At 34.4% G+C, this 27,712-nt stretch overlaps 1 protein-coding gene and 1 non-coding gene across 2 annotated transcripts in view; both read right to left on the bottom strand.

The window, feature by feature from the left end:
• The window catches only part of LOC134238329 (SPARC-related modular calcium-binding protein 1-like), a 58,345-nt gene extending 31,359 nt beyond the window's left edge, over positions 1–26,986 (bottom strand). Inside the window, exon 1 of the mRNA XM_062720499.1 lies at positions 26,853–26,986. The gene's annotated coding sequence lies outside the window, so the exon portion shown is untranslated. The remainder of the gene's footprint in view (positions 1–26,852) is intronic.
• On the bottom strand, positions 9,232–9,304 carry Trnaa-agc (transfer RNA alanine (anticodon AGC)). The gene has a single exon. It is a non-coding gene; the product is annotated as a tRNA-Ala (tRNA).
• Positions 26,987–27,712: the final 726 nt, after the last annotated feature.

The following is a 27,712-nucleotide window of genomic DNA, read 5'->3' as shown; positions in this document are numbered from 1 at the left end:
TATATATATCTCAGTTGATTCGATACGCAAGAGCATGCTCTACGTATGAACATTTTCTAAAACGAGATAAATTTTTGACAAACAAGTTGACACTGAAACAAATTCCTGATCATGATCACACTGTGACTCGTGTAAAGTAATCATGTTCGTAAGTTGCTCTTATTATGTTCCCCAAACGTCGATCTGTTTCTTATTATTATGTTCCCCAATGACCTTGTTTCTTATTATTATTATTCTTTTTTCTTCTTATTTCTTCTCCGCAAGATACAATTTATCATGTTGTGTAGATGTGCTGAACGAAGGTCATTTTGCGCGCATTCGCATGCACGTGCGGGCGCGTGCAATGAGTAAAGTCACTGATATATCTAATATGGTTGTAACTTTTATATTTTTTGATAAAATGTTTTGAAACTCATTATATAAAGTATATAAATAGATAAGATGATATGGTCAAATTTGCAAATCTTAATATCTTTTTTGTTTTAATGAAATGCTTTGAAATTTATAACATATACATGCATTAGGATGTACTACGATATGATATATAAAATTTTTCATGAAATCACGCGCATGCACGTGCGCTGCAATCTGATTGGCTGAAACTTTAAATGATTATAACTCCCTTGATCAACCAAACAGGATGACATTAAGAACATAGTTTTTCATACAAATTGTTGCACGTGCGTGCACGTGCAAATGAGTAAGATAGAGTAGACAAGATGATATCGTCATTACGCTCATGCAATCACATGCGCACGCCTGCATTGCTAAAATTTGATATACTTGGTATACATTTGGGAAAACGTTGTTTACGTCTTAAATGCATAGATTTTACCTTCTTTAATGAAAATTACAGGAAATATGGCATTTCCTTCCCGTTACAATTAGCACTAGTTATTATTATTTTTCTTCTTCTTCTTCTTCTTCTTCCTGGACATGGTAAACTGTTGATCCGATGTGAAAACCTTTTTAGGGTCAGTAGCGGAATCAATGTCATTTTGTGCGCACGTGCTTGCACTCCTCCATGGCACCTGATCCCAACTCTGATGTTTCGGGGGTCCATGTTTGCTCTGCTCTTATTTTGTATTGTTTTATGGACTTTGAGATTGAATACTGTTCGTTATCTCCATATCCTTCACCTAAACTCAGCACTTCGGGTCATTGAGTAGTGAAAAACCTTTTCGTGCCAACAGCTAGTACTGCATGAATCCTCGATTTATAAGATTTCATCCTATGGACGGGTCTCCACGTCTCGCAGAGGGTACCTAATGAGTTTGTCTTATTTAATTACTCATGGAATATGATTATAAAAGGGGAGTTGGGGGAGCATCAACTCCTCAGTCCGCAACTGTAGAGAAAAAATTCGAACCACTGCCCTACAATGGCGACCATCAAACTCGTATTGCAAAAATAACTGCGGAAGGGGATAAAAAGAAAGGACTTCTGTTGAGAAAATAGTATCACGAAGTGCTAGACAGATACAAAATAAATATGTCCTCTGTGCAATTGTAGAATAAAGTTTACTGTCTGAACATGAGGACTTGTTTGCAAACTTGAATCATGATTTTAGGCATATAATTGTACTGAAAAAGAAAATATATACTGGACATGCATGCAACAAACACCTTTCAAATAAACTCTTAGGAAAAAACTCTTCTACATTTATCCTGGTGGCGGATAAACTTGTTCTAAAATTCCAGAAAGGAGTATCATGACATTGTTTTGAATGCTTTGTACAGTCGTTCAGGACTGAAATCTTCATTGTCCTTACATTTTAGTGACATAGAAGTCCACAGCGCACGAATCAACAAAAATCTCTCCAAATACGTTACTGATAAAGCGGAAGACAGTCACCCAATTAATTCTCATTACGAGATGCCGACAGATTTCAAAAGATATTCCTCCAAATGATTGGCTTCTTAATTCTGCTTAGACGCATGGAAACTGTGCACAAAATTTCTTGGGAGCATGCAAGCCAAGGGAATGTCATGATGCAAAAGTTGGACCTGGAGAAAGAAACGATCTTGTACATTTAACGATCAGAAAAGTGAAAATTTCCAAACTGACTTCATTTTTATTTTATTTCTTACATCGTCTTTCTTTATCAACTTCAAAGATAACTTTGATGTTCGTGAGTAATGCTAGCTATTAAAATGGACACGATGATCAATGTTATGATTCACAAGCGTGTCTTTAGACACTTAATTTCAAAGTCATAATGTAGTTGACTAAGTTCTAAGTGGGAAAAAATGATTCAACAACCAACAGAAAAAAGGAGCTGAAAATTCAAATAACATGTAACGGGGGGGGGGGGGGGTAAATGTTTTTTTTTAAGTGTTTGTACATATTAGACGTTGATTTGTCTTCGACATGTCTCAACTGTACGAAGTAGTAGTAATTAATGCAAATATCTGCCTTTCTGTGGCATTAAAAGGTAATTTAAGAGAATTGTCTTGTTTTTATCATTGACATAATTTTATTTATTTTATAGATTAGTCTAACATCTCTCTATTATTTGCTGATATTCAGGCATCTTGACATTTTTATTATAATGTATGATAGATAGATGAACAATGTTTTAAATTTTACTGGCATAATTCTTAACCCATTCACCGCATTTTAATTTGTTAATTTTAATTTGTTTAAATTCATTGACGACGCGTTATTTAACGCTTCTCAGCATGTCTTAATTACATTGCCCTGAATACCTTGATAGAATCTGGAAATCTACCTGAAAGGTAATGAAGACCAGGTGTGTCAGACGACCAGGAAATTAAATTAAAGGTCATATAAATGACCGGGCTTTGTTTTGGGGATCTGAAAACATACTTTAACCTGGGACGACAACACGGTAACGAAATTCTAATTTCCGTTTCCCAAAATAAATCTTGTAACATGGAATCAACATGTATTGCTTCAGATCGAGTTTATATTGCGAACCATTTATGTGGAATATTGAAAGATTTGACAGAGAGTACGGATAGTGATACAGGTACATGTACTACTTAAGCAAAATGTCTGCACCTAACTTACTGCAACTGTAAAAGGTTCTTTGTTTTTATTTTTCTTTGAAAGAAATTTTGACTAATGTGAAACATGACATGCCAGTCGGTAAAAAGGTTGACTTTTTATAAACATTTCCTCACTCGGAGCTTAAATTCACAAATTTCCACTGGTACTGCAGATTCAAGTATGTTTGAAAGCCGCTGGGTAGGGCGGGTCCACAAATGGGGGTGAAAAATATTCAAGTGATACAAAAACTTGTGAATGACTTTTTCTTACAAAATACTTATGACCACGGTTAGTCAAAATATAAAAGCAAGCATGGGAATGTTATGCATTTACGCACTGGGACTTGATATCTCTTATGAGGAATCCACAGTTCAGAAAATTAAAAAGGTTCTTTAAACAGTAGTTAACATCTAAAGGATTCTGGATTGGATTCGATTTTTTCTTTAGATTAGAAGAGCTTATTCGATCGCAAAATTCACATTGAATGGAAACTTCTCCAAATAAAATAAACTGAAATATGAAGAAACTAAAAATTAATTGAGAACAAAAGTCCATCGAAACACTGCAAAGCGGCAGCAGAGCCAATCTTAAAAGATCAGAGATTTAATCAGGTGCCATCAGGAGTAAGGCATCCCATGATAAAGACCTTGTCCCAACGATTAACAAGCGCGAATTACGTATGTGTTACACATATTACGCTTCCTGGCTGTTCTAACTAGACTTTGAGGACCGAGGTGCCTTCTCCTTGTATATCTTTATGAACATTCAGTTCGGCCGTGTATGATTTCCCTTCAAAAAGTCAAATAAACAAACTTTTGAAAAAAATGAATCATTTGAGTTATCAAGCTGAAAAATTTATTGAAACAATACAAACTTAGAGTAGAACAAACACGAGCCTTTAAAAACCCCCAAAGGTGGAATCAGGTATCATCAGAAATTAACATCCCCTGCTCCACCTGCCGTGTGATCATTTTACCATGACCGGGTAAATGGAAAAGTCCGTAAACAGTTCAGTGTAATTGATGGCCTGATGATTAGTATGAAGAACAACGGTGAACATTCGCCTTAATGATAAATTGTATTTGCTGACAAGGTCATTATATCAACCATAAAAAATGTGAAATGATGACTTGAAAAGAGACTATTGATATCCTTGTTTCATCGATTTGTTTGTCAATAGCTTGCTGTAGGTTGAGCATTCATGATCTTGAGCATCAAATCAACTGGAAACTATAAATCCCGTAGCAAGTATAGTTCCTTTATATTTTTTAAAGAAATTAGATATATTGAGATTGAGATATAAGCTCAAAAGTCGATAAAACAATACAAAATAGGAGCAGAGCAAACGGACCTCTAAAACATCATAGGTGGGATCAGATGCCATGGAGGAGTGAGCTTCCCCTGCCGACCGATCAATTAATATGTTTTAAAAATACTGAATGTCATACATTCCTATTCGTGCAAGCCTGTGTGTATTATAAATTAAAAAAATATAGGATCAATATTTTGACCTGAATTTCAATCGCAAACACAGAACTAAGATTTTTTTCTGTCATACTTTATCAATTAATTCAAGCAATATATTTTTGTCGCTACTTAGAAAAATATAATAGGAGCAGAACAAACAGGGCTTCCAAAACATTGGAGGTGGGATCAACTGCAATAGAGAAGTGAGCATTTCCTGCTAACCGGTCACACCTTGTGCTCCTTGGCATGATCCGGAAATAACGGAATAATACGTCGTCAATTCAGTGTATAAATAATGGACAAACAATTTGTACGAAAAACGTCAGTCAGCATTTCACTGAATGATAAATTGTATTTGCTGACAAGGTCATTGTATTGACCATAAAACTTACGAAATGATGTTTTTAAACGAGACTGCTAAAATTCTTGTTTTATGAACTTGTTTGTCAATAATTTACCTCGTTTTAGAAATTGTACATATGTAGAGCATGCTTTTCCGTTTCGAATCAACTTAAGATACATGTATATCCTTGTTAGCTAGAGATAAAAGATACCACAGAGACTGACACGTACATATATTTCATATTTCGATATTTTCTTGAAAACGATGTCAACTGTAATCCCGCTCTATGATAAACTTGATAACTCTTAACTTTTCTATCGTCAACTCCCCTTTTTTATGCAGCAATATACCTTCATCAGCTGCACATGGACTATATATCTCTCAGTTTATTCAATACGCAATAGCATATTCTATATATGTACACTTTCTAAACCGATGTAAATTATTGACCTTGTCAGCAAATACAATTTATCATTGAGTGAAATGCTTACTGACGTTTTTTGTACAAATTGTTCGGCAATTATTTACAGTATACACTGAATTGACGACGAATTTTTCCGTTATTTCCTGATCATGCCAAGGAGCACACGGCGGGTATGACCGGTCGGCAGGGGATGATTGAATACTGTTCGTTATCTCCACATCCTTCTTGCTATGGCCTTCAACTCGACATTTAGATATATCGACCACGTAATGTCAATTAATAATGGTAATTTCCATTCCTACGTCGATACGATATATCCTGCTGAGCTTGAGATAAAGGATACCACAGAGTCTGACACTTCTGTTTCATACTTGGATATTTTACTTGAAAAAGACGCTAATTGTAATCTAACAACCAAACTCTATGATAAACGTGATGATTTTAACTTTTCTATCGTCAACTTCCCTTACTTATGCAGCAATATACCTTCATCACCTGCATATGGCGTTTATATATCTCAGTTGATTCGATACGCAAGAGCATGCTCTACGTATGACCAATTTCTAAAACGAGATAAATTATTGACAAACAAGTTGATGAAACAAGAATATCAGTCTCGTTTAAAGTCATCATTTCGTAAGTTCTATGGTCGATGCAATGACATTGACAGCAGATACGATTTATCATTGAGTCAAATGCTGACTGACGCTTTTCATACAAATTGTTAGTCCTTTATTTATTCACTGAAATGACGACGGATTTTTCCGTTATTTTTCGATCATGTCAAGGAGCACAAGGCAGCTAGGTGCGACCGGTCAGCAGGGGATGCTCACTCCTCCATTGCACCTGATCCCACCTCTGATGTTTCGGGGGTCCATGTTTGCTCTGCTCCTATTTTGTATTGTTTTATGGACTTTGAGATTGAATACTGTTCGTTATCTCCATACCTTTCATTCTAAAAAGGTATATAATTGAGTTGCGGGAAGGAAGAAGGAAAAGGTGGAAGGTATGGTCATTTTCTAATTTTTCTCATTCCGTTTTCTTTCATTTTAAAAGGGCAAATAAACTACACATTTACCAAATGTATCCTTAATGTTACAAATGAATTATTTCAATCTCTGTAAAGCTAATAAATATACAACATTTACAGTTAATAGGTTATGTTTTTAAGAAGGAAGATAGTTTCATATGCAGAACATACCTGAGGTATTTTAGCGCATAGAGCGTGTAGTGTCATAAATTACAAATCCAAAAAAATCTTCCCAATCAGACGTCGTCCATTACAGAATGTTGTACTTGTGTGAAGTAAGTTCTAGACTTGCATGGGCTCAAGATCCAGATTGTGAGAAAAGGTCGATGATGCCTTTACAACATGCCAACAAACTTCACCATCGCAATACTATAAACTATATCTTTTATTAATTTCAAATTAAAAAAATTTCAGAGGGATTCACAGACGCGTTCCCTGGCAGAAATGCTTTAATCCTACAGAAAGAAAGGAATCAAAAGATTTATTTTTCAAAACTGTCATTTGTTAAACACTATTATATTTTATACCATTATCACAATAAGAGAGGTCTGTAAATGTTGAAATTATTTAGAATTATTCTGTAAAATGTTGAGCTAGCTCAATCGCACGCGGACGGAAAACAATCCCGAATAAGTTTACTTAAGTGTCAGAGACAATCCCCCTTTCCACGAATTTTGAAATGTGGGATGACCTCTTATCTGCGAAATATATTTAATTTATATAAAAACACAAGAAGGTGATTGAGATTCCGTTCGCTATTTAAAACACTATTTTCGATGTGCAAGGACCGACTTGATCTGAAAAGAATTGAGCCCACACTGTTTATAACAGTACTTATTACTCAGCTCGGCAATTTAATAATAATTTAATATTTCGTGTGCCTTTTAAGACGCCCCCTGTTTCATATAGTGTTTTTTTTTTATTAATCCTCCAATTCTCAGGTTAATCTCGCTGTTGACGAGAAACAGAAGTCAGGTGATATACACCAGACACTCCTCGTGATTTATTGTAAGACTTGGGCCTTTTCATCATTTGTCACGAATTCCGAATGTCCTCATTAATTAAAAGTATGTCTGCGTGCATGTTCAATGTAGATGAAGTACGGTATGGTTGCTGGGGTTAGAAGGTCTAATGAGTTTGTGGAAGACTGCATGTCATTGAGAACAGTCTGTACAGTTTTTTCTACAAAGGAAGGACCCCAAGGACAACACAGTCAGTGTATTTCAAATGTTGTCTTTGATGGAACCAGAAACTTTAACTCAACTAAAATAAAACAATCCCTGGCTGGTGAATCATAAATTACGACCGTGTAAAAAGATTTCATTTCTAACGATATTATGATATGAGATGATTGGGTTCATTTTGGCAAACATATGGCACCTACAGTCTACCCCCCCCCCCCCCCCCCCCTTATATTTAATGTCTAAATAAACAAAAGAAAAACCCAAAGAAATGAAATTAAATTTAGAAAAAAAACAAAAAAGAAGGGGGAAAACACTCGCAAATAATCGAACAAACTTTGAAAAAATATCGATTAGATGAGAACGTCTCGCCACTTTGGCCTTTTTTTTTTTTAATTATTACTAATGTATTATTAAGATCCTCTTTAATATTAACTGCGTGAAAGAAAATAAGAATGACATACTCGTAAATTCAAACCAAAAAAAAAAAAAAAAAAAAAAGGAAATGAGTACAATGTAATCAATTCTGTGTCATGTTCAGTGAGTTAAAAGAGAACTCAACTGGGATTGGTTGTTAAAAAACCGTAAAAACGCTAATATATTTGGATTTCCTGAAATAATAAAATATATTATACTTATCATTTAATATTGGATTTCTTATAATTCGAATTTCCTGTAATCTGGTCTTTATACCAACGCTTTTTAGCATGAGATGACATTACAAGAGATCTGTGTGGTCTTGCAATGATAAAACTAGCTCTTTACATAATGTATTGCATAACAATTAAAGTATATAGAATCTTGAATTAAAATGCTCTGTAACTATTAAAAAATAAGAATAAAAAAAAACATGCAATTTTCTCTGGATTTCCTTACCTTAAAGTCGGGTGATTCAGCAATAAAAAACATTAACATTAGCTCTGAAGAGCTACTAGTATTTTCCGACTATGGAAATACCTGGTGCAATTATTTGCATTTTCTGATTTGATAGAATTCTGTTTTTAATATGACTAACTTTGAAGAAAAAAAATGGGTAAAAACCAGTTACTTTGTGAATTGACATTTTTTACGATTACGAATAGTGAGCGACGCCAAAGGAAAGACAACTCCCTTAAGACGACATCAAAAAAGCTTATCATTCAAATTAATGGCGTCAGAATACGTAAAACCGCAGACCTAGAAGAAGGTATCCGAACCAATGGTTTAATTTGCTGAATCGATTAATTATCAAGGCACAATAGTGCTGGAGTGAATCTATGTATTGCCGCACGTATTGTAATACTAGATAGCAGTGGCGGATCCAGAAATTTTGAAAAGGGGGGGGGGGCGACCAGTTTGAGGTCAGGGTAGGGGCCCACAGCCACACCAAAAAAAACATTGATTTATCAAATATTGTGTATTTTTTTGGACTCAAAAGGGGGGGGGGGGCTGCCCCCTAAGTGGATAGGCATAATTCTTTTAGAAAAAAAAAATTATATACATATATAACGTCCTCTGCAAAAAAATTGATATTTGTTGGCAAAATTCGTGTATGATAATTATTATTGTCAAATAAAAATTTTATCAAACATATCCAATATTAGAAAAGGACCTCAATGATAAGATAGTATTATCACTTAAAGTGACTAGGCGATCAATATTCTTATTATACAAAAACATTACACGGAGACAGGATTTCTACATTAAACACATTTGTGTTGATGATAATACATATATCACAATATTTAGATAAAAAAAAAAATGAAAGAAAAGACAGAGCGAGAAAAAAAAATTCTGGAGAATCCGGGTATCGATCCCGGTACCTCTCACATGCTAAGCGAGCGCTCTACCACTTGAGCTAATTCCCCGTTACGACCCTCACTGTTTAATGTACTTCATATCAGTGCTTCATCAGTATTCATGTATTCACGGTGCTTTGGGGGCGGGGCCCTTCTTTATAGTACGAATAGAATATTCTTTTGGTCATTTTTTTTGTTAAAACGATGTAAGGGACTCTTTTGTGAGCATAACAATACCAACTGAAGCAGCCTATATGTCACTCTTATAAACGATATCTCATAAATCGGCACTTGGTAGGCCATTTTTCACACTTGAGTTGCCTGTCCTTAAGTAGGAATGCCACACCGGAATTTTATTTTTAGATCTTTAAAGAAATCCCCATTAAGTTCTGGTTTCACCAATGAGAGGTCGACATTAGCTCTTAATTATTTTTTTTTCTTCATTTTTTCAGAGAAGATAATAATTTTAAAAAATGTTTTACATGACTGTACATGTATATGCATTTAAAATACTTTAGAGTTGAAAATTTTATGTCATTGAATGCATCATGAATGTCTAATAAAATATGTAAAGAAAAGCCAAATTAGATATTTATTATTATTTTTTTTTTTACTAAAAACATTTATGAAAATTAAACATTTTTTCTGTGAATATTTTTCAAACCTTTGGTCAAAATCTTCGTTAAACTATAGTACTAGTCATAACTACGGAAAACATGTTAGTCAATCATATTTTGAACAGAAATTGAAATTATTGCAACTTTTAGATGAATCATTATTTTTTAATCTTTGGCCAATCCCGATCGAAATTCAACTGATCCCAACCAGAATCCTATAATTATTGGAAATAAATAATACATCAAAAGACTACAAATTTGATTGTTTGTAATATGGGTTAAAAAATAACTGAACATGACAATCAAATAGATTTCTTGGTGATAAAATACACACAGAATGCATAAAATTATTCTTTTATTCATTTTGTGTTAATTTGATCGGAATCAATTTGAAAGGGGAGGGGGGCTTACTGAAAGCCTAAAAAAGAGAACCTGGGGGGGGGGGAGATGGCAAGGGAAAAAAAGAAAAAATTGAAAACTTTCCAAGCCCGAAAATCCTTTTTCGTTGGGAAGGCGGGGATGAACCTCAGTCGCACTTTTTTTTCATACGCTACAATTGCCCTTCTTTGATTACACTGAAATGTGCCTATTGAAAGTGAGGGGATGGAGTGGGGCTTAACCTACGCCCCAGGATTCAATTGTTATAATGTCTGTTTTGGAAAAAAGTGGGGGCTAACACTCCCCTCCCCTCTCTCCCCAGCCCTCCGGTTCCGAGGAGTTTATCATGTGTATAAAGAGTTGCAAAGTTGTATATTTTTATTTTTCTGGTAAATCTTGATTTTTTTCTCAAAATTTCAAAATTATGAGGATTTGAAATCTCCCTACCTTTCAATATGTTAAAATATGATTTTAATAAACAAATTTTGTGTTTTTTCTAATGAAAAACACACACAAAAAATTTATGCTAGTACAATTAAAGTGTTGAAAAGTCGTACGTTTTTATTTTATTGATTTAAACATATTTTATTGAAACATAATAAATGGGATTGGAAACAAGTTATGCCAACTTAGAATGTCCTCTCCAACACAAACAAAAAAAAAAACAAACAAATTTACATACACTTGATGAACAACAAACAAATCTACAAGAATGATTACGCTGGTTATTCAAAAAATCTTTTCGAATTTTTAATATACAAAGCAACTGTATTTATGTACAGATTTAACAATATTGATATTATTTTGTTGACCCAAGTTTGGGTCCCCTAAAATGATTTTGTCAAGGTCTATTTCTCCTTTGTTATTTTTTACAGTATGAACTAATTCTGTTCTTATTTCAGTATAATTTTTACAATAGAGGAAGAAATGCTCAGTGTTTTCATTGATATATCCACAAGAACACTGGGTATTGTCTGAAAGTCTAAACTTAAACAGATCTGACTTAAGGAGGCTAACATCGTGTCTCATTCTAGTTAAAATTGAATTCGTTTTTAGCTCACCTGAGCCGAAGGCTCAAGTGAGCTTTTCTGATCAAAATTTGTCCGTCGTCTGTCGTTGTCGTCGTCGTTGTCGTCGTTGTTGGCGTTGTAAACTTTTCACATTTTAATCTTCTTATAAAGAACCACTGGGCCAATTTCAACCAAACTTGGCACAAAGTATCCTTGGGTGAAGGGGATTCAAGATTGTTCAAATGAAGGGCCACGCCCTCTTCCAAGGGGAGATAATTATGAATTAGTGAAAAATTAATATCATTTTTAAAAAAATCTTCTTCTCAAGAACCACTGGGCCAGGAAAGATGAAACTCATGTGGAATCATCCTCAGGTAGTGTAGATTCAAGTTTGTTCAAATCATGACCCCCGGGGCTAGGGTGGGGCCAAAATGGCCGATCAAAGTTTTACATAGGAATATATAGGAAAAAATCTTTGAAAATCTTCTTCTCAAGAACCACTGGGCCAGGAAAGATGAAACTCATGTGGAATCATCCTCAGGTAGTGTAGATTCAATTTTGTTCAAATCATGACCCCCGGGGCTAGGGTGGGGCCAAAATGGCCGACCAAAGTTTTACATAGGAATATATAGGAAAAATCTTTTAAAAATCTTCTTCTCAAGAACCACTGGGCCAGGAAAAATGAAACTCATGTGGAGTCATCCTCAGGTAGTGTAGATTCAAGTTTGTTCAAATCATGACCCCCGGGGCTAGGGTGGGGCCAAAATGGCCGACCAAAGTTACATAGAAATGCATAGAACAAATCTTTTAAAATCTTCTTCTTAAGAACCACTGGGCCAGGAAAGATGAAACTCATGTGGAATCATCCTCAGGTAGTGTGGATTCTACATTGCTCAAATCATGACCCCTTGGGCTAGGGTGGGGCCAAAATGGCTGACCAAAGTTTTACATAGGAATATATAGGAAACATCTTTTAAAAATCTTCTTCTTAAAAATCATTGAGAAATGAAATATGAAACTTATTAAATGAAATTATCCTCAGGTAGTGTAGATTCAAGTTTGTTCAAATCATGACCCCTGGGGCTAGGGTGGGGCCAGAATGGCCGACCAAAGTTTTACATAGGAATATATAGAAAAAAAAAATCTTTAAAAATCTTCTTCTCAAGAACCACTACGCCTTGAAAGATGAAACTCATGTGGAATCATCCTCAGGTATTGTAGATTCAAGTTTGCTTAAATCATGACCCCCGGGGCTAGGATGGGGCCAAAATGGGTGACCAAAGTTTTATATAGGAATATATAGGAAAAACTTTAAAAATCTTCTCAATAACCTTTGGGCCAGGAAAGACGAAACTTATGTGGAATCATCCTCAGTGAGTGAAGATTCAAGCTTGTTCAAATCATGACCTCTGGGGCTAGTTTTGGGCCCAAAATGGCTGACCAAAGTTGTACAAAAGGATATAAAGGGAAACCTTTTAAAATCTTCTTTTCAAGTACTTCCAAGCCATGATTAGTGATATTTTTCTATTTATATGGAATCATCCTCAGGTAGTGTAGATTCTACATTGTTCAAATCATGACACCCAGGAGGGTTAAAATTCAAGCCCCCCCCCCTCCAGTAAACTTTCAGTTTTTATCTGATATGTGCTTTTTCCTAGTAGATGTGCTCAGGTGAGCAATGTGGCCCTTGGGCCTCTTGTTTTTTTTTTTGTCGCCATAAGAGAAATCATTTGGGGAAGATTCACCTTTAAGAGTCTTTTTTTGAAAGCATTTACAGTGTCAAGGTTTCTAATCTCAGTAGGCAATGCATTCATGCTGATATCGTAGATGGAAAAAAATGAGTTTTTTAATGAATTTGTTATACATTGGGGAACAACAATATTATTACTATTACGTAGATCCTAATGGGTAGTTTGGGAGACATCAGGGGGTAATAGATTTAGTAAATATTCTGGTGCGAGGCCATGTTTTATTTTATACATTAAACATCATTTTCTCTTTTCCCGTCTACAAGCATTTCACATCCTGTTTCGAAATATAGAGATTTTTGCGAGGAGCATAAATAGGAAGACCTGTGACAATACGCGCAGCTTCTAATTGTAATTTCTCCAGCCTATCACAGTCAGCTGCGGTAATGTTATCCCATTCTTCTGATGCGTATTCAAATAGGGGTCTAATAAATGTAATATACATCTTATTTAAAAAATCACGATTTAAAGATAATTTCAGTTTACGAAGAACATCTATTTCTTTTGAAGTCTTTTTAATAATGTTGTCAATATGGTTTGTCCATTTTCCAGAATTTGAACAGTGTAACGTGTTCTCTTCTGAGACTGGATCCCTCAGTTACCAAACTGAGACCGAGACTCAAAAATAATACTTAAAAATAATCGCCTGCCAAAATATACAAATACGGCGAACGTATATACAAAAATAATCGCCTGCAAATTATACAAATAAGGCGATACGAGTTCCTCTCGTATAAAATAAAAATGGTTACCCTTAATTACCTTTCAAAACAAATCACTATTAAAATCACTATTGAAAAAATACTAACTATACAAATTTACAGTAATCAAAATACTACTCAACTAATGAGTAAAACCTTCCGTTCTCACGAGTGCTCAACAAATGAGTACTCGGCTACTCAACACTTAAAGAAACTTTTATTTATATGTCCACTGAGGACTTGTCGAACTGTTCCCGCGAGAGTAAGGATGCCTGATCCACGTTCTCTTATGGGAAACTGTCGGCTAACCTATACACCTGTTACACGACCTTCTGCTTCTGTAGCCAAACCAACACTGAATGTCTGATGCTAGCGTTGTGACGTTTATATACCCTAAGAGCGGAAGTCACATGACCTGCCAACTAATGGCGCCAAATTCAAAATAAGTAAATACCATTTACATTACAAAAGGTAAGTCCAAGATGACAATGAGTAGATGATGGGACTATTTATTGATTGTCAAACTTCAATCGTAGATTGGATACTTCATCTTCTTTACAACCAAATATTAATATTTTCGTCTTATCAGGATTAAATTTTACAAACCAATTTTTTGACCATTCATTATTTTTTTCTATGTCATAGTTAGTAAGTCTTTCCAAGTCCTGCAAGTTTTTAGAAGTGTTTGACACAGATGTATCATCTGCAAATAGTGTAGAGAGACATAAGAGTCCAAGTGGCAGGTCATTTATATATTTAAAAAAAGTAAAGGACCAAGCACAGAACTCTGGCCGGGGAACTCCTGCTTTGGTTCTTCCCACGGAAGAACTTGATGATTTTATTTTGACCTGTTGTGATCGACTGGTGAGATAATCATTTAACCACGCAAGAACCTCTCCCACAAATCCATACTTTTCTAATTTGTAGTTTAATCCTTTTAACCAAACTGTGTCAAACGCCTTGCTAATATCACAAAAAGCAAAGCACGTGACTTCTTTATTGTCTAGAGCAATACAGATGTTATGTTAAAATAAGGAAATTGGTCTGTAATTAGATGGGTTTGATTTCTCACCCTTTTTAAAGACAGGAATTACATTAGCATGTTTCCAAGAACATGCATGGAAATTTCCCAGTTTTCAGAGATTTATTAAATAGCATTTCTAGCGGGATTGCAATCTCATTACTTGTTTCTTTTATTAAAATATGACTGAAGTTGTCTGGACCAGAGGCTTTTTTTTGATTCGAAGGTTTCAATAATATCGACAATTTCGTTTTTGTTTATTACTATATTTTCAAGTTTGGCTTCTGTTCTTGATTCGAATTCGGGAAGATCTTTATCTATGTTATCATTAGAAGAAACTTTACAGAAATAAGCATTCAGTAATTCACATTTTCCTTCATCTGTAAATACATAGTCATTATTTTCTTTTAGTGGAGGAACGGAATGTGACGGCTTAGAACCCTTCAATAACCTGCGAACTATCTGCCAATAAGTTTTTGAGTTTGTACAATTTAGATGATTTAATAAATCATTTAGGTTTAAAAAGTACTCTTTTCCTAGTTTCTTTTTAAAATTGTTGACTTTATTTCTTTGTTTACGGTATTTTGCTTTATCTTCCTCTTTTTTTGAATTTCTGTCAGCTTTTCTAAATTTTTCGCGCAAGTTTATTTCTTTTCTAATATCAGAATTAAACCAAGGTTTATCGTCAAGTCTTACCATTACATCTTTTTGTGGGATGTGTTCATTCACAAATTTTGAAAGTTTTCCGTTAAATTTAACTACATCAACATCTTCGCTATTTAAGATTTCATCCCAATTTGTTTCATTCATTTCCTTTCTAAATAGATCAAAATTTGCTCTTTTATACAAGAAAATCTTTCGAACGTACGTATTTTGAATCGCGGTGTCTAGTTTGAGTATAATTTTGGTTGATTTGTGATCACTTATAGTTTTGTCTATATCGATAGTTCCCGATTCAAGGCAATCAAGGGTATCTGTAATAAGTATGGGGTCAATACAAGTCGATGTCATATTTGTCACTCTTGTTGGCTCGGTAATATAGTTTGTGAGATTTTATGTCATAATTAAATCATTTACATTTGTTGGAAGCTTTTTACTAAAATCCATATTCCAATCACCATTTAATACTAGATTATTAGATTCATCCAGAGCCCTTCCGATTTAGATCTCAAGCCTGTTCCAGAATACAGCCTTGGATGTTTCAGGTCTATAGATGGTGCATAGAAAAACACTTTTTGATTTTAATTTCTACCCATATTATTTCATCAAACGCATTTTCAAAATCACGGCGTCTAAGATCTACTAAGCCTTCTCTTATATCAATAAGAATTCCGCCACCATGATTAGTTCTATCTAATCTAAATGGAGAATTGTATCCTTCGATTGTTTTTATTAAGTTCTCTGTATTTACAAGTTCATTCAAATGGGTCTCGGTAAAGCATAAAATATCGTTCAATTCAAAGTAATTCGCTATCTTGTCTGATTTGTATCGTATACTTCTACAGTTCATATGAAGTATTGATCGACCATTTACGTTTAGCTCAGGACCAGGATTTTCCGCAATATCATTACATAATAAGAGCAAAGTCATGAGGAGAAGAATATATATTGGATATTTAGTATATTTCTCTTGATCAAATCGTTAACTTGGAAGAGGAAAAACAATACTCTTCTTAGTTTGCCGTATTTTAAAATAAAATTATTTTATTGATTGTGTAAAATCTCGATTTTTAAAAATTTCCTTGATTTTTTACATGGAAGTATCCACATCTGTTTCATACCACATCTATAATTATATCCCGTACATTCCTCTTGAAAATTCTCCTGAAATACTGTTTGTATTCTATAGTGAATAGTAGAGAAAGAGGTTTGGTCAAGTTATTTAGGGATAAAAAAAAAAAAAACCGGGGGGGGGGGGGGGAGTAAAATCCTTTCAATGAGAATGACCACATAATTTATGAAAATCTTAATTTTTAATTGATATTCCGGATAATGAATTTTTTGGCAATTTAATTCGCAGAAAATATCATTTATTGACAGCTGAAATATGTGGAGATAATGAAGAGCTCTAAAGTCCATTAAAATTACAAACTACAGGAGCAGAGCAAACCCGGCCCAAAACATCAGAGGGGGATCATGTACCATGGAGGGGTGAGCATCCCCTGCCGACCGGACACACCCGCCGTGTGGTTTTTGTCATGATATTGAAATAACGGGAAAATCCGTTGACGATTCAAAGTTTAAATAATGGCCTAACAATATTGAAAAACCTCAGTCAGCATTTGACTCAATGATTTATAATTGATGACAAGGTCATTGTACCGACCATAGATATTGCACAATGATGACTTTTAACGAGCAGGGAAATGGCACGCTGATCCCACTGAGTTAGGGTCGTATAGAATCTTATTTACTGCTGAATCAATGTAATGCAACACAGTAAGGAAACTGAAAGAGTAAGATAAGAACTTTTATTACAGATAGATATGGAACGCCGTCACTGCCTTATAGCAGAACACAACAATTGCACTGCGTCAACCTTCAAATACATTATGTCAACTCCATATGACAGTAACTCACACAACTATTACATTGTGTTAACCTTCTATTACATTATGTCAACTCTACATGATATTAACTCATACTACTATAGCATTGTGTGAACTTTCCTTTACATTATGTCAACTCTTTATGACAATTGCTCACACTACTATTGCATTGTGTGAACTTTCCTATACATAATGTCAACTCCATATGACAGTTACTCACATTAATATTACATTGTGTCAACCTTTGGTTTCATTATGTCAACTCTTTATGACATTTACTCCCACTATTATTTATTGTGTCAACCTTCCATTACATTATGTCAACTCTTAATGACATTTACTCACACTACTATTGCGTTGTGTCAACCTTCCATTATATTATGTCAACTCTTTATGACATTAACCCACACTACTACTGCATTGTGTCAACCTTCCATTATATTGTGTCGATTCTTTATGATATTATCCCACACTACTATTGCATCGTGTAAACCTTCCTTTACATTATGTCAACACTTTATGACATTTACACATTCTTGCATTTCGTTATGTTTACTGTTCATGACATTTAATTAAACATAACGAAATGCAAGAATGTGTAAATGTAACCTATCATTACATTATGTCAATTCTTTATGATATTAACTCACACTACATTATGTCGATTCACTATTACGTTATGCGAACACGGGTATCCTCGGCCTTTATATGAGCATACCGTATTTTCCGCAATCGGCAATCCTCGGCTGACTCCGCTACGCTCCATTCAAACGTTATGTGCGAGGTACGAGTCATCCGAGGAATTCCGATTGTATTTTCCGCGTTCCGAGAGCACTAAAATTGGCGGGAGAGAAAATTACCGTAGAAGAAATCTCAGCGATTTGGGAATGGCATCTTTAAATAAAAATTTTAAGCGACAAAGGATTGACAATCTTGAAACGTGCAAAGCCTTAACACTGCGACTGTGAATTAAAGTCACGTCGAAATTCAATGGCGTTTACTTTAATCTGATAGTTAAATAAATCAAATATTATGAGTCGTGCAGCAATTTTTTTTCTTTTTATTTTGAATTGTTGTTTGTTTATTTGTTTTGTTTTTTTTTTTTGGATAAAAGTCTTAAACTTCTGATCTTACTAAGTACATTGTCATAATTTTTTTTTTTCAGTCTTGAACTTTCCTTTTTTTTTTTAAAGTGTAAACACATCGTATAACACACGTGCACTGGTGGGAGGGGGAAATCCCGCCCTACCATCTTTAGTGACCAAAATCTACATGAACAAAAAATTAATACATTTATTGGTTTTACTTTGTAGGACATTGCATTAGTTTCACATTAAGTTTAGCTGAATTAAGTTGAAAACTTTTTTTATAAAACTATAAAGCCTGAGAGCTTCTCTGCTTTCCCCCTTGGTCTCCAACCATAAACCGTCCCCCTTCAGGCTTGGACAATTTTTTTGGTTCAAGATTCTCATATCCGCTACTGATATGTGTTCATGCATGCTTACTAAGGCATATTAAATTGATTTAGATGAGGGATTGGTAGATTTTTTGTAATAGAATTCTGGCCCTGGAATAGTTGAAAAAATTACTAATTCCAGTGCGTGACGTATCATCTTTTTCGAAAGGAGGGGGGGGGGGGTAGCCAGAAAAAAATATTCGCCCGAAAAAAAAAACTTGAGAAGCCAAAAAAAATTTGTCTACTCCAAGCCCGAAAATCCTATTTCGGGGAGGGGGGTCCAACTTCGATCAGTCCTAATTTTTTTGTCAGATATACTACATTACCCTCAGTGGACTAAACTTCAACAAAAAGTGGGGGTGGGGGCTGTACTTTCAATGAACATTACATTTTCTATTGTTAAGTTATGTTTGGGAAAAGAGGGGGGTTGATATTTTGTGCCTCTAATTCTTCCGTATCAATCAGGAGCCCCCCCCCCCCCCCCTCTTACCAGTCATAAAAACACGGTCGTCAACATTCATTTTATACCAGATATACAGCTTTGAGATAATGTAAATGTATTTGTACATCAGGTAATGCACTTTTGGAATCAACATGATAAAGAGTTAACACAATATAAAGATATTTTAAGATCACATAAGAAAGAGTTGACATACTCAGTAACGTAATTATATATCCACATCACGGAATTGAATTTTGACATAATGTGATAAAGTGTTGATATAATATAAAGATATGTTCACATAATGTCATACACTTTTTACACCACGTAATAAAGCACTGACATAAAGGTAAGATGTGTTCACCTCACATCATGATGCTCTCGCCGTAAAATAAAGATAAACCAATATCATATAATAATGCTTTGATATAATAAAAATAAACACTCTCGAAAAGGAATGGATTTTTGACTTCATGTAATGATAAGTTTAATTATAAAACACAATTCACTTGACGTAATGCAATTTTGACCTCTCATATTAAAGAAATGAAATGATGTAAAGAAACATTCATTTCACGTAATAAAGTTTTAACACAATGTAAACACATTATCGCTTCACATAATGAATTTTCGACTTCAATTATGAAGTGCTGACATAATGAAAGGATGTATTTACTTCATGTAATGCAGCATTGACATGATGTACAGATATTTTTACATAATCTCATAAGGAATTGACATAACGTAAAGATATGTTCACATCACGTAATGATAAATTGACATAATAAATGCATAGTTGTATGCTATAAGGCAGTGTTGGCGTTCCATAGATAGATATCCTTTGACGGCAGCATTAAAGTAATAAACCGAATGATTAAAAGGAAGGTTCATATTGCTTAGTGTTACTTCATCTAGGACAATCTTTCACAATAGAATCTTATGAATGTAAGAAAGCATACAAGAAAAACCAATTTTTTCTCGCAGTTGAACATTAGAAAGACACAAAAATTGTTTTAATTACGTTATAAATAAATTAAAACTTGTATAATCAACATTTTTCAAAAAATTATTTAAATATATATTACATATACTAGGATCTTCTAGTAGATTTTTTGTTAAATACTAAGAGAATAGTCACTGTGTAGAAATGGGCTAAAGAAAAGTGTGTTACCCCAGTAATTAAATAAATTAGGAGAAATTGATCACATGAGAATACTGTACAAAAACCAACGAATTGCGCGATTTTTTCTACAACCCTTTCCCTCAGTACCCCCTTGCTTGTCGTAAAAGGCGACTAAATGGGGCGGTCGTTCGGATGAGACCATATAAACCGAGGCCCCGTGTCACAGGAGGTGTGGCACGATAAAGATCCCTCCCTGCTCAAAGGCCGTAAGTGCCGAGCATAGGCCTAAATTTGCAGCAATTCACCGGCAATGGTGACGTCTCCATATCAGTGAAATATTCTAGAGAGGGACGTTCAACAGTACACAATCAATCTACAATCCTCTCAAGCGCACTGAAACGTATTTTATTTATCAAAAATAGTTAACATGTGAGTATTTTGTAGCTGCAGAACTCTAGCTCTCGTGCTTGAGAAAATTTGAAGAGATAAAGCAGAGAACTACAGATCCAAGAGTTATAAAAACATTCGATTTACGCCGCCGTTTTTTGGTCGCACGTTTCGGGTATTTTTAGCTTCCCTTGCTTAAAGAATGATATCCGATAAGTAAGGATATATTTCACTCCTATTTTTGATATTTTATTTTCCTTTTCAACAGTGCCAAATAACCTTTTTTGGAATGTTGATTTAAAAAAAAATCGTGCGAAAAAATATTTTTCAAAGAACATTCCGGTACTCCTGCCCCAAAATAGGAGCAAAATATATTGTAAATTATCTCATATCATTTCTAAAGCGGAGAACAGCAGAAAATACAAGCAATAATACCCGAAGAGAGCGACCAAAATCGGCGGCGTTGATCAAAGGTTTTTACAATGCTTGGATCTGTATTTCTAAGCTTCATCTGTCCGAATTTAAACAGAGACTGAGAGATCTACAGTTCTATTATTTTTCTTACAATATTTAAGATGAAATGTGGAAATTAAGTTCAATATTTCACCTCAAAGTCCAATTAAACCTGTTAATAGTGAACAAAGCAAACACGGAGCTCCAAAACATTGGAAAACATAGCAATTGATCATAATAGATTGAAAGTGATCAATTTTGATGTACCGGTATTTTGTTTGATTAATTTCTTTAGTATATGTAAAGAACAAAGTCATGTATTTGTGACCTACGTGGGGAACCGCAACATCTTTGTAAACAAAGAAATTGTCTTTTGTATAAAAATTCTTTTAAAAAAAGTTGTATTCAACTGTGATTTTAGGCAAGGGGAAAAAAGAGACTTACTTTATCGTAAAATCTTATTTATCCCTGTCATTATTTTCTACCAATCTTCAGTTAAATAAAAATAGGCACATTCAGTGAAATTTATAGTCTCCCATAGCTTTCAGTACACTAAAAATATCAACATGTATATTGTTTGTGGCTCACAAAAAAAATTGAACCCAATATTGATTTATTGCAAAAATATAACAATGGTACTATTATAATTAATCTTTCACGATTTTCTCTGACCAAATGCCGTTCTATGACAGATGATATCAGATTAAGAGGTTAATAATTGATCCAAGTTATGGGGTTCCGCCTGTTTTCAAACATAAGAAGTATTTAATCCATAGAAACTTGGGGTATGGACCCCGCCCCCCTTTTTCATTTTTCTTTTCTGTTTAAATCTTGGGTCAAGTCACCTTTTTCAAATTTTTGTATTCTAATATGCACTATATGTTATCATTAATGTAACTCTTTTGTCTCTAGAAGCTGTTTTTAAAAATATCGTTTTCGACTGGTACATGTAAAGAGAGCTTTTTTTGATATGTATAGGTCGAAAAGAACATATTTAAAAACATTTTGTAGAGACGAAAGAGTTACATTATTGATAATATATAGTGCATAATATTAGAATAGGAAAAAGGTGACTCGAACCCAGATTTAAAAATAAAAAATGTAAAAGGGGGGGGGGGTCCATACCCCAAGTGCCTATGATTTAACCAATCATTTCATTAAAAAATAAAGTTAAATATATAGAATTTAATGATTTGTTAGAAACTTGTCCAGAATCTTGCAGAATATTTTCTTCTCCCCTGAAGCAAAATCCACTACATCCCCAAAACGCATGAATGCTCTGATTTTTAAGCGGTTAGCTAGCTAACCGCTTTATGGCATGGGTGCTCCAAAACCGGAAACTTCCATAAGGCGCTACCTATCGACATCGCTTTATGGCACGTAACCTTATCCTTCTGCAACCAAAACCGGAAACTTCCACAAGGTGCTACCTATCGACAACGGTAACTTCAGCAAAGCGCTTCCTATGATTTGTATACTGTTGGCATAATACGCCCCCTGGTGAGAGATTGACAATATGCTGTGTACGAAGATTGGCTATTATAACTATTATATCGAATTCTTATTAGTATTTACCAAAGCATTGACAATACTTAGAACACTAACTTCAAAGAACTGAGAATTTGGTCCTTATTACATGTACATCGTGCGATCGCGATTTATAGCAACTGTCAGTTTATTTTTGAAAGTTGAACGATACGGTTAATTTTACAGCAGGTTGAAGGTTATTACAGACTGCAAAAACATCAGCAAATCTCTTGATCGAGTTTGATTTTCCTTGCCAAAGTATTAAGAAACACCATTTATTAAGTTAAGTAATACCTGAAAAACGTTTTTATAAAAACAACGAATACATTTTTACACTTTTTGTAATGTTTTTATGGAAACAATAGGATTACCTCCACAATGAAACGTTTGTTTTCTTCTCTTTTCTTCTCTGTCTAAAAAACAGATTATAAAAGCTCTGCTCCCAGGGGTAAATTCTCTACTCCGTCTTTAATAATTTATTACATGTACAAACGATCATAAGGGATCACTTACTTTTAGTTTTAAAAAAAATAATGGGGCACTTAAAGTAGTAAAATTAATTTTGAAAAAATGGATAAATATATATTAATTTTAATCGGCATTGTGATCCTCTTCTAAAAATCAACCGATATTATTATTCACAGAAGAATGAGGTATGAAAAATCTTGGCAATTAGCAAAAGTTTTAAATATATACTTAATGCTTATTTATAAGTTTTGAACATTTGATCAATTCCTAGGGAACGTATCATTAGCTGTGAAAATACTTTTTAAATTTGAATTTGTCCAATTTGTCGATTATCATTTTGAGCGTTTGAGTAGAATTAAATTAAAATACAGGTGTTTAGAGGCACATTGATAGAAAAGAAATCAGTGTATATTGTTTAACCGACATACTGAAGACAGTAACACAGATAACTTCCTAAGTTACACTGACTTTTAGTGTACATTTGAATTTTTAAATACACATGTACTAGTATTGATTGATTAGACAACTTTCCTTTTCACATGTTTTATTTGAGAACAATATTGCATGAAAAGTATATGGCAAATACACAGTATATGTCCTTATCTAGACATATTGTGCAAGACTTCTTTTAAATGATTCTCATATACCATTTTCTTTATTCGAACATTTACTTGTTTGAAAAGTCAATAAAGTACATTTCATAAAGCTTGATAATCTTGTTTACTCGCCAGTCTGCCCGTAGAAGTAGTATTTCATAATATTACTAAACGGAAGTATTCAGTATCTGTATCAAAATACAGAATGATCAATGATCGATTTAAGAAGAAAAGCTGACTCCTGAAAGTTCAAGAGGTAGGATCCGTTGCCTAGAAGAAGTAAGCATCCCTCGTTGACAGGTTATACCCGCGATGAGCCTACACAACTGGAGTTCTCTGATATCAATTCATTTACAAAGTCTCTGCTCAGTCATCCTTTTTCCTCTGACTAGCCAGCTGTAGATCTACACTACTCCAAATCCATTAATCTAAAGAATTTAATTTGTCATTTTTTTAGTTGCTTGCTATAGTAGGCTTTACAATTACCTAACTTCAGATTCAATAGAGCATGAAAGACAATTAAATTTTCAACATCAACATAATTGTTTTCATCCAGAGAACGATTGGATGCCACCAAGAGAGAACTTTTAAAAATGCACTTCCTGTCTTTCAAACTGAAGAAATCTCATGTTTAAATTTTGAAACATGCATTTCAATCTAATTAAAATTTATTTAAATGTTCCAAATCCGCTACTGCTTCTCAAACATCTAACATCCCATTCGGGGTCACATCAGAGAGACCTTTCGATTATGAATACATGTACTAGTAAACACAAACACTTTGGCCATGTAGATTCAAGCCTCGGTAAACAATTCTCAAATTAATTCCACTGCTACATATCATCATTATTGATACTGTCTTACGTTGAATTAAAGTAATTTTGGAATCAATTTCATGTATAGTCTGCAGTCTGGCATCTGAACGTGAATAATGCAAACGAAAGAGCACAAACTATACAAGATACCCACACGTCATACATAACACAGCTTATGCAATGCATACATGTATTTTGTTTACTACAAAACTCCTCTGGTGTTTTGGTTCGGTGGTGAAAACAAGAAACCCATCTGAACTATATAAGCCAAGATTTCGGAGGAACCATTTTCTTTGGCTAATCGAAGATTCACTCTTACATGACCCCAAATAGGATGTTGTTGGATGCTTGAGAAGCAGTAGCGGATTCGAAACATCTAATTTTAATTAGATTGCATCCATCTGTGACATCAGTTTGGAATGTTATTGGTTTTACTATTAAGTAAAGTATTACAAAAACAGAATGTCTGTTTTTTTTCTCTGATGACTTTGGACAAAGATATGCATACTTAAATATCATCATTTCATGCACTTTTTTCGGTACATATTAGATGAAAGCATGCTAACCGCTTTTCAGTACTTTCAGTACTTTGATTTTACATGGAACATCTGCCGTGTTCATCATATCGTAGATAATGATCACCAATTCCTTCCTACAGTCGGACAAGTAACTGTTCCAGATACACTTCCACTCATTTCCGGTCTGTAGGGAGTCCTCGTGTAAGTAATCGTCGGACAGGAATACGATGTAGTATCTAGAGACAGAAATCTGTCTGGCAGTCTCCTCGCATCTGATACAGCCCGGAGGCAAGTCACGTGTTGGGATGAATGCACTCAGTTCATTTCGTCTTAAGAAGGGTTCGATTCGCTCTTTGAGCCACAAATTTAAATCTTTGATTTTTTCGTCATATGAAATGTAAACAACACAATCTTCGTCCAATGTCTTCTTGGACCTTGTAATTAATCGTCTAGACCGTAGAATGACCTTTAATTCAAACTTATAAATGTGCACAAAAATGACGAGGATAAATGCAAACACAAATGCTGAAGAACCGGACAACAGGAGAATGTAATTAGGCTCTTGACCAGGGATCTTACAATCAAGGCGTGAAAAATACGTTGTCAATAAATTTTCTTTACCTCCTTTGAAACAATAAAAGGAATGAGACGAGCAATTATTAGCTTCTTTTGTACGAATCCAGTCGTACATCCAATAATGTGAGCAGGTGCAATTCACAACAAAATTCCCCTGCTGAAGAAATACACACGGATCCAAGAAAGAAAGTAAACGAGGAATTCCGTGGACTTGCTGGGTTCTTGGAATCGAGAACTCTTGCAGGAGAGTAAATTTTTCCAAGGCTTCCATTTCAAACAAAGGTATAAATGGTAAATCAAGAACAGTGACGCGTTGTAAATAATGTTCATTTGTAATTTCTTGAATTGGGTTCCGTCTCAAAAAGAACTCGATTTCTTCACTTTCAGGTAGGACATGGGGAAGACGTTTTAGTCGAGCTCCTGTACATTTCATTTGAAGCGACATTGTCATTTCTTTTTTTGATAATCTCCTTATTTTTGGTCTTTCAATGCATGAACACCCTGGGGGACATACAGACATTGAGGTATAATTACAAATCAAGTCTTTTATTTGTCCATTCTTTATGATACCTGGTATCGTTTTTCCTCGAAAGGAATCTGGTGACCCACATGTGATACTGAAGTAGTCTCTCGACATTATCTTAATGTATGACTTAAAATACATTACAGGTTTGGCAATTCTACAATCGCATATCAAAGGGTTGAATCTAAAATCAAACCCAAAGTGATAAAGTTTTCCCAAATCAAGGATATTCGTAAAGCCCAATTTTCTTACATCTGGAAATTCTTTGACTTGATTGTGTGAGAAATCTACGTGACCTGGACCATATGTTTTATTCAAGGTCATATTCCAATTAAATTTGTTTGTAGCCATGGTCAGACTATTATTTGATAAGTCTATTTTACAAAATGGTCTTTCAAAGACAAAATCCGTGATGTCGACAGAAGTGAGTAGATTTCCGTTTAAATTAAGAGAATGAAAAGCCATGAATGCCAGAGCCCCCGTGTCAGTATAACTAATGGCATTATGAGACAAATTAACAAATCTCAGATTCCTGTTTCCAGTCAGGGAAAACTTCGGTAAAACTGTAATTAAATTCCAAGACAAATCCAGGTGTGTCAAATTTGGGAGGCAGGTAAGATGTGGTATTTCTAGAATAAGATTGTAAGAAAAATTGATCTTTGTAATTCCTGGAAAGTCACAGATATTCTTTGGAAAAACTTTTAAATACCTGTAGGGATACTCCAGAGCTATATTATTAGCAGACGTATTTCCTTCCAGGTATCCGTTTGTTGAAATGTTCAGGTGAGAGAAATTGTTGTTGTAATCAAGAATACTTTTAGAGTGACAGACACAACAGGTATCTATCGACGGTCCGGCAAATTCGGGGTCTTTGCAGGCATTTGGACAATAAAGAGGTAGGCCTTCCCATCCTCGCGGAATCCATTGAAAGGTTCCATTGAAATACGTTTCCCCGGAATAAAACAGAATTAGTGAAAGAAACAGATTTACAAGATAAAAGATACAGGCTTGTGATGTCATGTTGGTTTCATTTCTTAGTAGAATGTTCGTCTATATCCTGTGATTTTGCCTCTAATTCAGAACAACTCTGTTTGTATCCAGTGATTTATTATCTAATTCTGGACAAGTCGGTTTGTATCCAGTGATTTTGTCTCTAATTTAGATCCCCAAAATCCCCTAGTTCATTTGAAAGTGCTTCCTCATTCATTTTTAACAGATTGTTTTGTCAAGTGAAACATTATCACTTTAATGTAATCCACAATAATACCAGCACACAATCTCAAATTTGTATCAAATCTCGTCACATACAAAAGTTTTAAATATTCTGAATACGCTATTGATGCATGTAAACCTTAAGACTTCCAAAAAACTATTACATTTCATTTAATACCTGTTGTCCTCTTGGACGTATAATATGCAATATTATATTTCATTTGCTACCTGTTTCGAACTACATCATTATTTTAATTCATTACCTTGTAAAAGCTTTGAATTTTTCTTTATTATTTATATTTCTATCTTTTAAGCAATAAACGTATATCTTTGAATCTTCAGAAAGGTGTTTGTACT

The sequence above is a fragment of the Saccostrea cucullata genome, unplaced genomic scaffold, assembly GCF_032062105.1.
Source record: "Saccostrea cucullata isolate Sc308-1 unplaced genomic scaffold, CSIRO_AGI_Scuc_v1 ctg711, whole genome shotgun sequence".
In the NCBI taxonomy this organism is placed as follows: Eukaryota; Metazoa; Mollusca; class Bivalvia; order Ostreida; family Ostreidae; genus Saccostrea; species Saccostrea cuccullata.
Note: the sequence above shows the minus strand (reverse complement) of the source record. Positions and strands in the feature narration are given on the sequence as shown.